Source organism: Anabas testudineus, chromosome 18 (assembly GCF_900324465.2).
Source record: "Anabas testudineus chromosome 18, fAnaTes1.2, whole genome shotgun sequence".
NCBI classification, from domain to species: Eukaryota; Metazoa; Chordata; class Actinopteri; order Anabantiformes; family Anabantidae; genus Anabas; species Anabas testudineus.
In genome coordinates this window covers 30973575-30985785 of record NC_046627.1, presented here as the reverse complement: position 1 = coordinate 30985785, position 12211 = coordinate 30973575, and positions in this window count along the sequence as shown.

Below are 12211 nucleotides of genomic sequence, written 5' to 3'. Positions count from 1 at the left end.
GGGTTTTCTCTATAATTTTTTGTATAAATATTTTCTGTAAGGTCTTAAACCTTACACTGTAAAGTGCCTTGAGATAACTTCTGTTGTAAATTGGCGCTATACAAATAAAATTGAATTGAATTGAATTGAATTGAATTGAATTGAATGAAAGTGGGCGGGCCTTCCATGCCCTGCGCCCCCAGCCCCCACATGTACCTGTACATGTACCTGTCGGTGCTCGAAGTCAGGACTCCAGAGCAAGGACAGGACCCAGAGTCATTCAGTTGTATGTCTGACAGCTGCTTACTTGGAATAATGGGACGAAACAAATGTATGTTTCACTGAGACAAATACGTTGTGACACATTTACAATGTGACGGAGGGGGTGTAGGTTTTTATAAAAAGAGTGTGACACAGAAACTGGGGCTTTATATGTTGGTCACATAACACATACATGTTTCTGAATAATAACAGTAATAACGATAATAACAATAATAATAACAATAATAACAATAATAATAACAGTGGGACACGGAGCGGGACCGGATACCGTAACACGCCGTTGAAGCAGTTCTCCAAAGAGGGACGACAAGTTGTCTCTAAACTGGGTTCTTTATTCGTTGGTCTGTTTCTATGGGTCTTTTTGGTTCTCACATCTACAGACATGGAAATCAGGTGGGCCACTGACCCGTGGGTTGAATGGCCCACCTGATGGCCCAAATCAGGCCAGTCACCATTCAGAAGTGGGAAATGTGCAACAGTTCTCCATGAAAGAATGTCCTCACTGGAACATTGGCATCATAACACTGCACTGGAGAACTGCACCCAGTTTAGAGACAAAGACAACTTGTCATCCCTCTTTGGAGACCACCTTGTCGGGCTCCTAGGTATGACCAGAAAAGTCAGTAGTTCTAGTGTTAATTTACTAACTTACCAGTTTTCCTACTCACCTCTCTACCCTCCCTTGATCAATCAGTCAGAAGCTGGAAGAAAACACCTGATACAGGTCATCAGGTAGTTAGAAAACAAGCAAAGTATGAGAACCCCTGGTCTGTGTTATTAGGTTGGGACAGTCAAGGGTAACACTGTGAAGTGCAACTACTGATGATGTCAGTAAATACTTTACAATATCTATAAAACGTCTGATATGGAGTTTTTGGTTTTTTTTTCTTATTGTCAGCAAAACAGTCCAGGTCAGAGGGATTTGTCCTGCTCCATCTATACTACAGCCCTAGGTTCAATCATCCAGTCACGTGGCTTTTCCTATCATTTCTATGCTGATGACACACAGCTCTTCCTTGTCCTTTCCACTGACTCCACTGTCTAACTGCCCATCTCTGTATGTCTCTCTGACATCTCTGCTTGGATGAAAGAGTCTTCAACTCAACCTCTCCAAGACAGACGTTCTTGTCTTTCCAGCCAGACCTTCAATACAGCATCAACATAGGATTTTCAGTGATTATGCACACTAAGTCTGTCAGAAACCTGATCATTGATGATCAACTGAGCTTTACCTATCTCTTCTGTCTCAAGGGCATGCAGATTTGCCCTTTTCAACATCAGAAAGATCAGACCCTACCTTTTGGACTACTACATAACTCATGTATAGTCATCATATCAGCTTGACAACTGCAATGTCTTAATCACAGGGTTACCAGCATTTACCATCAAACACTCCAGATGATCCAAAATGCAGCAGCATTTGGCTCATTTTTGATCAGCCAAAAAGGACATGTTATACCACTTTTCAAATATCTACACTGGCGTCTTGTAGCTGCCCACGTCAGGTTTAAAGCCCTGACCTTTGCCTACAAAGTTGTCAACTCAACAGCACCCGCCTACCTCAACTCCCTCCCTCTCACCTCATCATAAAAGATTCCAGGCAAAACTTTTCAGATCAGTGGTTCCACAATGGTGGCATGACCTTGCGCACCCCTGCATGTTCAGCTGTCTTGGGTCTGGCTGGGCCACTCAAGGATATTCAGAGTTGCCCTGTTGCCACTTCTTTGTTTTCTTGGCTGTGTGCTTAGGGTTATGATCTTTTTGTTGAAAGATGAACCATCACCTTACTCTGAGGTCTAGAGTGCTCTGGAAAATCTTTTTCATCAAGGATGTACATTGTTGCATTCATCTTTCCCTCATTCCTGCTGCTAAAAAACATCCACACAGCATGACACTGCTAACACTATGATTTACTGTAAGGATGGTGTTGGCCAGGTGCTAAGCGGTGCACTTGGCATTCAAGCCAAATAGTCCATTTTCTGTTTCATCAGACCAGAATATTTTGTTTCTCATGGTCTGAGAGTCCTTCAGGTGCCTTTTGTCAAATTCCAGGCAGGCTGTTATGTGTCTTTTACTAAGGAGTGGTTTTCGTCTGGCTGCTCTTCCATACAGGCTGCATACAGGAGTGCTGCAGAGATGGTTGTTCTTCTGGAAGGTTCTGCCTATATAAAGAGAGAGTAATCTATACAGTGAGTGCCATAAGAACTATCTGTATGGAAGTGTTCAAAAGCCAGTAGACTGCAATAGAGTCAGAGTCAAGTTATGAGGAGGAGGTTGGACATTGATTTCATAGGTCTTCTTGCATATACAAAACATCCCTTTGTGCTTCACTCACAACACCTAGTGACCCACCTACTGATAGGATGGGTAAAGATGGTCAAGGTCATCCGTGAGTAATCCATGAGGAATAGCTGTCCTCATGGATGACCCCCGGAGGAGAGTCATGTCACAGAATGGACTGCCGGTGCTTACTATACAGGTAAGCTATTATTATAAAAAAGTATGTTGTAAATTTAGTTTAATTAGTGTGGAAGGGGTGGGCTGTATAAGGGTTTGTTCTGCAGTGCATCAGAAGTACTGCAAGATATTAAATCAGGATCCCACAGAAACTGGCCTTAGAGTTTTCGAAATTTTTAGTCAAAAAACCAAGGGTCAACCCTTGTGTGATGTTGATATTTTTGTTATTCTGCCAGTGTTTGTGGGTCTGGGGAACCACAGCATTTTTGGATTTTTAATGTAACACAATCAAATAATTTTATGTTAAAATACTCAAAAAACCAGATGCACAAGGAAAGAAAGATTGGTTCCCACACAACAGAGGTTAAAATGTGTGACCATGAAAGCAGACAGGTGTCAGTGCTAGAATTTTGCAAAAGTGGTGCAACACAAAACTTACAGCCGGCCCAGACAGGAGTAGAACAAAGTGAAGCAACACGGGACTGCTATGCCCACACTTTTGTTGGCCCCGGGTTGAGTGGACCTGAACATCCTGTATTTAATACTGTATAATTGACCACACAGAGCTTCAATCTATGTCACTGTTTGCACAAAAAACAGCTTACCTGTTTTTAGTCGTTCCAAAATCTAGTGGGCAGGGCCTCTGTGGCTCAGTGAGCATAATCAGCAAACTAGGATATCAGGTGGGTCATGATACACAGGAGGATAGCATGTTCTGTAAGCATGAAGCCTGTGTGTTCACTGTAGTCTTGTTTTACTGCAGTTAAGTAAAGAAATAATTCTTAAAAGGCTACAGATGTTTAACTGATAATAAAAATATATATATTAACCAGATTTTGGCAATTAAAAAATACAAAAATAAATGTTACATTTAAATGCAATATTGTTTGACTGTATATAATTGTTTGAAATTTGTGAAAAATAAAAAAGACTTTTATGCATACATCATAATGGAAGTAAGATACTGACATGATTTTCTGCTGTTAGGTTTGGAATTACAGAGCTAGTGTGTAAAGGCACATTGTAAGGTTGTCAGTTACAATTTAATGTTAGAATACAGTTGTTTTGTGGGCTATAAAAGGTTTGTAACAATCTTCATTTATATTTTTAGCTGATAGCTGTGAGTATTTCAGCACGTACAATGCAAACACACAAAACACAAAGAATTGGGACTAACTAGCTGTGTAGCTTTAAGAAAACCACTTGTCAGTGAGGCTAATCACCCTGGACATGTACCCGGCATCTGGTCCATTAGGACCAGGACTTAATGCAAAGAACAGATTCTTCCCCACTGCAGTCAGCCTGGTGAACAGTGCTCCAATTCCCAGGTAAGTTAAGATGAGTGATTGCCAGGTGCAGGATGAAGGTGATGGCATTGTCTGTTGAGCAATTAGGAAGACACACGAATTGCAGCGAGTCTACTGTAGGTGGCAGCATGGTCTTGATTTGCCTCATGACGAACCTCTTGAAGCAGGACACACACAACACACTTGTTGATATAGCCTGTCACTAATGTTTCGTATTCCTCCAAGATAGTGTGGTTGCCGTTGCAGCTGAACATGTCACACATCAGCGTGCACAAAACAGCCCTGAAAGATGGCTCACCTGCTTCACAACTGGTCTGTCAAGCGATCTGTATGCTGGAATCATAACAGAGCTGTCGTCCGAGTATCGGAGGTGTACGGTATGTTGGTCTAAACAAGATCCAGAACATTTGCTCCTCTTGTTACACAGTCAGCATACTGATGGAGTTTTGGGAGAACTGACTTGAGATTGCGTAGTTGTGATCTCAGGTAACAATAAACAGTCCATTTGAGTGTGTGTTCAGCAGTTCACCTATAGTGCTGTACACTAAGCATTTCATAGTGACCTCCTGGGTGGAATGTAAACAGCCAATATGAGAACTGCAGTGAGTTCCCACAGTAGATAAAATGGTCTGAGTCATAAACTCCAACAGCAATGAACAGTAACTGGAGACTAACACAGAGTTACACCATTTTGTGTTGATGTAAACATACAAACCTCCACCTTGAGTTTAGCTGCACAGAGCTGTGTCTCCGTCCGGTCTGGAAGGAGACCAGCCCATGGAGCTGAATGGCGTTGTCAGGGGCTCTGTTGCAAAGCCATGTCTCTGTAAAGATAAATACACAGCAGTCTCTAGATTCAAGGTATGTAGATCTCTGAAGTTGGATGTAGTCCAGTTTATTTTCCAGGGAGCAAACATTCGTGATTATAAGGGATGAAAGGGCTGGACGGGATTGGCCTTTAGCTTAAAACTGTGAATTTGTAAGCAAGCTTCTTCTGACCATCAGTATGCGGCAACACATAGGACTGGGGACCTGGGCTCCATAGCAGCCTGAGGTAGCAAAGCTCATGCAGAAGATCATCTTGTAGGTTATTTACTGCTAAGTTCCTAAATCCAAGCAGTGACTGGCGGTTGTATACATGAGTACTGGTTGTTTCAAAGCCCGTGTGCAGTTAAAACTTGCATGCTGGTTGATTTAGCACTGTTTGACGCAGAATGCCCGCTGCAGTGGTGCTACCCTGCCATCTGGATGAAAGGGCAGCATGATAAATAGAAGAAAGGTTGTGTCTAAGGCCCCACCTCTGCATCCATTGTTGTTTTATGGTTTTGTTTTTGAGTTTTATTTTCTTCACAGCTAAATAAAACACTTTCTCTGAGACATATCCTTTTCAATCGAACACATTATGAGCAAAGTGGTGGCAGTTCACCTGAGAAGGTGGGCAGAGGAGCATACTTAGTGTGTGTAGCGGCCCAAAGTAGATACTAATTGATACACTAATGCTGCATATCAAGGGATTTCAATATGGCAACAATTGTTCACCTCAGGCTTTGGGCTTAACAGTGTAACATAGTCACACAACTTCAAAAAATACTGTATATATGTAACATCAGAACAGAAAAAGCATACCATAGTGCCTTTAATTATATTTTTTTCTGTCTTGGATGAGTATGTCTATGGAAATTATTACACTTTGACTTAGCATGTACCTTAATAGTTTGCAAGTTAATTTATGTATAGCTGTAGTAAAACCTGTGAGTTTCACTATGTGCTAGAATATGTCAAAATGTAAATGTAGCGACCCTTTAAGTAAAACTGACCACTTAGAAATATCAAATAAAAGTAAAATTGTGAATGTAGTGAATATAACAAAATGGAAAACTAACAGTAAATCTAATTTGTTCCTCCAACCTTGCACAGTACATTTTGTGTTTAGAAATTATTTCAATGTAAAGATGCATTCAGCGAGCCTTGCAGCTGGTCACAGATTCTGCATTCCACAGAACTACAATGAACAGATATAAAACATTATGAATAAAGTAAAGTTCTCTCTGCCCTCATGTGCACTTTGTAAGATTGTCTGTTTCTAACTTGTAAATGGCAGCCTGTCTTGCCAGTTTTGATCTGGATTTGGATTCCTGGTATTCACCCTGTCTGCCTGCCTGTCCTGAAGCGGCTTTTTCCCTTTTCAGCCTTGGAAGTCATTTTACTCTCTAATCTCGAACTTTTCTCCTGGTTTTTGGATTCTGTCTGTCTGGCTTTCACTCTGGGGGCTCCCTATCCCTTCTTTCTGGCATTTCTTTTTGACCCTTCTGAATGACCATTGAACTGGATTCCCACCCCCAGTCACTATTTTATCTGTGTCAGTGTGCCCGAATCACACATCCATTATTTTGGCCACCCTAATCCTTGACATCTTGCCCCAACAAACCAGTTCCGCCATCTTGAACCCTTTATCAGCATGGAGGAGCATAAATCCAACCTAAGTTCAACCCAAATTACCATTCATAGTTCAAAGGTTGTGAAAGTGCAAATGTTGGAATAATATACAGAACCTTTATATACAGAATACATGTCTGCTATGCACCATGTTTAAGTGGAAGGATATGTGGATATTTCTACAATATTTAGTTTGATTTGCTGTGCCTCTCCACTTTCCTCTGCCACTAATTATCTGATCAGTTTCATCTGCACACATCCCCTCCCTTTATAAGCAATTCTGCAATCCACACCAGCCCACTAGATTACGCCACTTTGTCTCTAAAGTCAACTGTTCTGATAAATAAAAATGTGACTACTCGTTGCTTCAATTCTCCACCTAAACCTGGTAGTCAAAAGTCCCCTCTTGAATACTCTCCTGACCTGACCTACTTCTGTCTACTTAGACTTGGATTTTAGACTCCTCTCTGATTGTATGGTTCTGGGATTGACCTTGTTACGGACATGACCACTGTTCTTCTTTATTGGACGTTCTTTGTATTACCTGCTCTGGATCTCCCTCAGTCTTTGCTTTTTGCGCTATGCTTACCTGCCCACAGTGCTCACCGCTCTTTTGTCTGCAAGCCCATACTAAACAGCCCCATCTGTCCTGTATAGTACCTTGCAATCTCTCATACATTCTCATATGACTATATTTGTGTTGATTTACCTTTAAGTCTTTGGTACCCAGAGGTACTAAAGAGGGAGGAATCTGGGATTGTAAAATTGTCAAAGAGGCCACAGTTTCTCTTTTTCCTGCCATTTGGTATTTAATAGCTTTTTTAAGAATATATAAAGTTTTATATGAGCTTTTAAAAGCTCTGTTGTAATGGCACCATTGTTACAGTTCCCTCCTCTGACCAGCTGAGGCAGTGTCCCCGGAAGCCTTTGTGTTTTTGTTTACTAGTTTTTGTTTATTCTCTCACTTCCAGGGGCATGTCTTGGTTGATTCAAGTAATTGCAAGTGTGTGTTTTTAGCAGGTGTTTTGTGTTTGTCATTACTGTTTGTATTTAAGTTAGTGTCTGTTTGTTAGTTATTTGCTAGTGTGTCACCTGTCTGCCTTGTTTGTTCCCTGTTATTTACTCTTTTTCCAACCTCTAGCTTGCTTCTACACTGTTTGTAAGTCTTCTCAGTATAGTCAGCTTGTTTGTTTCTTTGTAGTCTAGTTAGTTTTTGAATTGTTAGTTAGTTCCAGTGCCAGCTGTGATTTTGTTTTGTTAGTCAGTGGCAGCTTATGCTGTGTTTTCTTTTGTTTGTTTGACTAGATCAGATTTTCATTACTTTACCTGCCTTTTGCAGAGTGCCCTTAGTTTTCCCCTCCTTTTGAGGACTTAGTTTTTGCCCCGTTCGTCTGCATTGCATTTCATCTGTTCTGCTTTTGTTACTATAAATCTGTAAATCATTGCTTGTTGGCCTGTTAATAACTATAGCATAGCGCACAGTTGTCAGTAAAGGATGCGACGCCAACTGCAGCTGCAGATATGAGTATATGGCAAAGAAATTGCAAGTATATGTCTGTTTATGCCAGTAATTGATGATGCACAGTCTTGGCATTACTATTGATCTCTGGCACTCTATAGTGGTTTGCAGTTCTTTTCTTGTTCACTGTGTTGTGAGGTGTACAAATTCTGGACACTGGTCACATCTTCATCATCTGGTCTCATTTGGTGTGGAAAATAAAAAAAAGCTAAATTATAAGATGAAGAGACAAGATAATTGCATGAAAAACTGTAATGTGCACAAAGCCCATATTGTGTTTGTGCAGTGAGACAGTGTTTGTGAGCAGAGAGAATGCAAATTACCCAACAGATATGGTAGGAAGGGAGAGTGAGGGGGAGGGAGAGATTGATGGGTTATACCCAGTCAGTGTTGCTACAGTAGCAATTAGATAATAGCTGTGGAACAGCAGCATACAGCCTGCTCAGCACCATTAGAGATTAGCCTGAGAATGCTGTTTCACTGTATCTTTGATGTGGTCCTGTTCATGACTCCTATGTCTTTGTGACTTTTATCTGTATGTCTAACCTTGAGGTCTCACCTTGAGGTTAAACATACAGATAACACATTTTACTGCATATTATCTAGAAGTTGAGTCATGGCAACTGGACATCCTTCTTGTCACGTTGAAATGTTTCACTACTCATCCAACTAGCTTCTTCAGTCTGAAGAAAGTTGGTTAGAGATCCATCCTGTGCTGTGCCGTCCTCCTGAATAGTGGTTTCTCCAATGTATTCTTCAGTGCACTGCACTACATACAATATATTGCTCATCTTGTGTTTTGGTGTCCTGTCTATGGGGTGGACCAGTTTCTGCCTTAAAAATATACCATAAGGCATGTAACCCTAACTTATCAACTGCAGTACTTCAACATCAACTAAAAGCTCTTTTCTCAAAAAGTAAATTGCTAGCACAGATTGCAAGGGCAATTGCAATGCTCATGCATGTGTCACTATTTTCATTTTGATAGGATGGAATAGGTGAAGCATCAAAATTAATATGAGAGGAAAATATGTCATGTTTGAAAACAAACCACAAGGTTGATTAGACCCCAGTGGGTGTACTACCAGCATAATGCAAGGGATTAGGGTGGCTGTGGCTCAATAGCTAGAGCAATTGTTTCCCCTAATCATAGGATTGGTAGTTCGATTCCCGACTGCCATGTCACATGCCAAAGTGTCCTTGGGCAAGATACTGAACCCCAAGTTGCCCCTGGTGAGTCAGCAACTCTGCCATCAGTGTGTGAGTGTTTGTGTGCTTGTGTGTGCGAATGGGTGAATGAGATGCAGGGTAAAGCGCTTTGAGTACCAGCTAGGTAGAAAAGCACTATATAAGTGCAGACCATTTACCAATATGTCAGATGTTGCATATGTATAAAATTTAGCAAAAGGTAAATTTGTATCTTTAGTCTCAGCACACACAAAGCTGAAGTCCAAAAAAAAAGTCACACTAATATTTTGTTGGACCACCTTTAAATTGGATTATGGCACGCATTTGCCTTGGCATTCTTATGATAAGCTGGACTCTGTTATGGGCAATCCATGTGTGAAAATGATGTGTCATGCTCCCTTAATAACAACAATTTGAGTCAGACGATTCCTGGCTTTGTCATCTTGGAATATACCCATGTTATCAGGGAAAGGTGACTTTACAGTTTTACATTTGGTGCACACCTGCCTACATTCAACCAACACACCTCCAGTTGGTTTCTGTGACTTTCAGTCCCAGGTGGTGGTATCCCCAGTTCAGCTGCAACCATTTTGTCTTCAAAACAGTGGTTGACTTCCTACACTAATGTTACATAAATTATTGTTGCAATTATTTATTGAGCTGTAAGTTGTATAAATATATGTTTATTAATGCATTTGTTAACAACTACACTCAGTTGGCAGTTTATTAGATAACAGTTGCACCAAACTATTGAGACTGAATTGTATAAAAATTTTAACTGATACAGTTAAAAGAGTTAATAAATTTTGCCCAGAAACTAAACATTATCACCTTTGTGTAGAAGAATTATTGCAGAACATCCAGCTATATACACGGCTCAAAAAGATCTCAATGGGGAAAAAATCATTTTTATACTGATATTGGCTGGGTAATGTGTGTGAAATGAAAGGATGCCACATTGTTTAATAGAAATAAAAAATGACCAAACTTGCAGAGGGCTGAAATTAACTTCAGGGCACGCTCCTAATGTGACAATGGATGTGACCTGGGTATCTTCTCCCAGTCCTGGACCTGGGCATCACCAAGCTCCCAGACAATCTGAGGTGCAACCTGGCGGCGTTGAAATTATTGAAACATAATGTCTCAGAGGAAATCTACTGGATTTAGGGCAGGCAAGCATAGGGGTGAATAGTAGGGGTCAATAGTATCAAATCCTTAATCCTCCAGAAACTCCCTGCATACTCTCGCCACATGAGCAACAAGACATTGGGCCTTGTGTTACCTGGTCTGGAGGTGATATGAACTTAACTGAGATGCAGACAGTGTGAAGAGTTCCAGTCTGGCACTACAAATAAAACTGAACAAAAGATTATTTCTAGCATGTACCTTAAACATACCACTTATGTCCTTATTCCCAAAGCTTTGTATCCTGTGTCCATGTACCTACAATGAAAGTAATGGTTCACAGTTTTACAGTTAAACCATCATTACAAAAAGGTACCCTGAAAATATAGTTTAATTTCATTGTAAATTGCAGGGTGCAATGCAAAAGCATTATCAAACTGTCCCTGTTTTTGTGGACGTTTGTGGGCAGGAAGTATAGTATCTCTGAAGGACACTAAAAGAGTTAATTGTATGGTTAAGCATTCAGCAGATAGATGGATTGTTTTTTGCAGTAGCAGATGACTGTGAACAGTGTCTGCACTTTTAGGACAAGCCATATTGATTATGTAATATACAACCAGTGGTGCTGCAGTGACTCCGTAAATCTCTTAGAGCTGTGAGTCATTCTGCTGAAACAGAAATTGTATGACATAGAGACGGGGGGTGGGAATGAGATTAATGCAATGGGAGACAGAAGATATAGCTAAATGAGCTTTGGGTGTGTGTGTGTACGAGTGTGTGTGTGTGCTTACAATTCACTTGTGATGGTTACGTTGGGGTAAGGAGCTAGGGTATGCATTATGTCTGCACAACTATGCAAAGACACAACTGTGTGTGTGTTTAAGTGTATTTTCGGGAGATGAGAGAGGTGGAGCAGGTCAGACTCATAGCACTTAAGTTGATTAAAATCTCAAGCTACTGCAGAAGCTCCTCCATGATTTCTCTCTCTTATTCTTCTCAACAGCCTTTTGTGATGTACAACTTGCTAAACAAGTTTGTGCTTTCTCACTCTTATTTTCAGAGATTTTTGTCTGAGGTCTTTAAAATTATTACTCTACTGATACTTATATTAACCTACAGTAAATGGTATAAGTCCAGTACTAGGAACAGCTATGAAACAGTTAAAGACAAAATTATTTGCCCCAGAGGAACGGCAAATTCTACAATTCCTAACATTCTGCCCAGTCTCATACATAAAATATATAATTATATAGTAAAACATTTCTCACTAGCCTCTCATTGGCACAGCACATTTTGCAATTTAAAACAAATCTTTATGCTTTATTCAAACTAAATGTAGTGAAAATTGAGGTGGTGAAATTATTAGCCCTCACATGGTAGCACATCAAAGCCTGACTTAAATTTGCCAGTGAACATTTGAAACATGGGGATGAGTTTTGGAAGTCTGTCTTTTGTCCTTTCCAGGTTCTCGTGAACAATGTGGTGCAACATTTGCTAAATGTGTGTGTGTTTGTTTCCAACTGGACAACATCTCTCTCTTGAAATAGTCCTGATTGTGCCAAACTTATTCCATTTGGTGGCCACTGTGCCCCTGGGATCCTTTTTTGTAGCCTTCCCCAGATCTGTGCCTTGCAACTATCCGGTCTCTGAGCTCTGAATGGTTTTAGTCTCTGATTAAGTATGCAGGGCCTTTTATAGAGAGGTGTGTGCCTTTTCATATCGTGTCTTATCAATTTAATTTACCATGGGTGTACTCCAATTAAGATGTTGAAACATCTTAGCAATGATCAAGAGAAATGGGAGGCGCCTGAGCTAAATTTTAAGTGTTGTTGCAAGGGTCTCATTAATTAAGCCAATATTATATGTCTGCTTTTTGCAAACATTACTAAAATTCACTTTTCACTTTATCATTATGTGC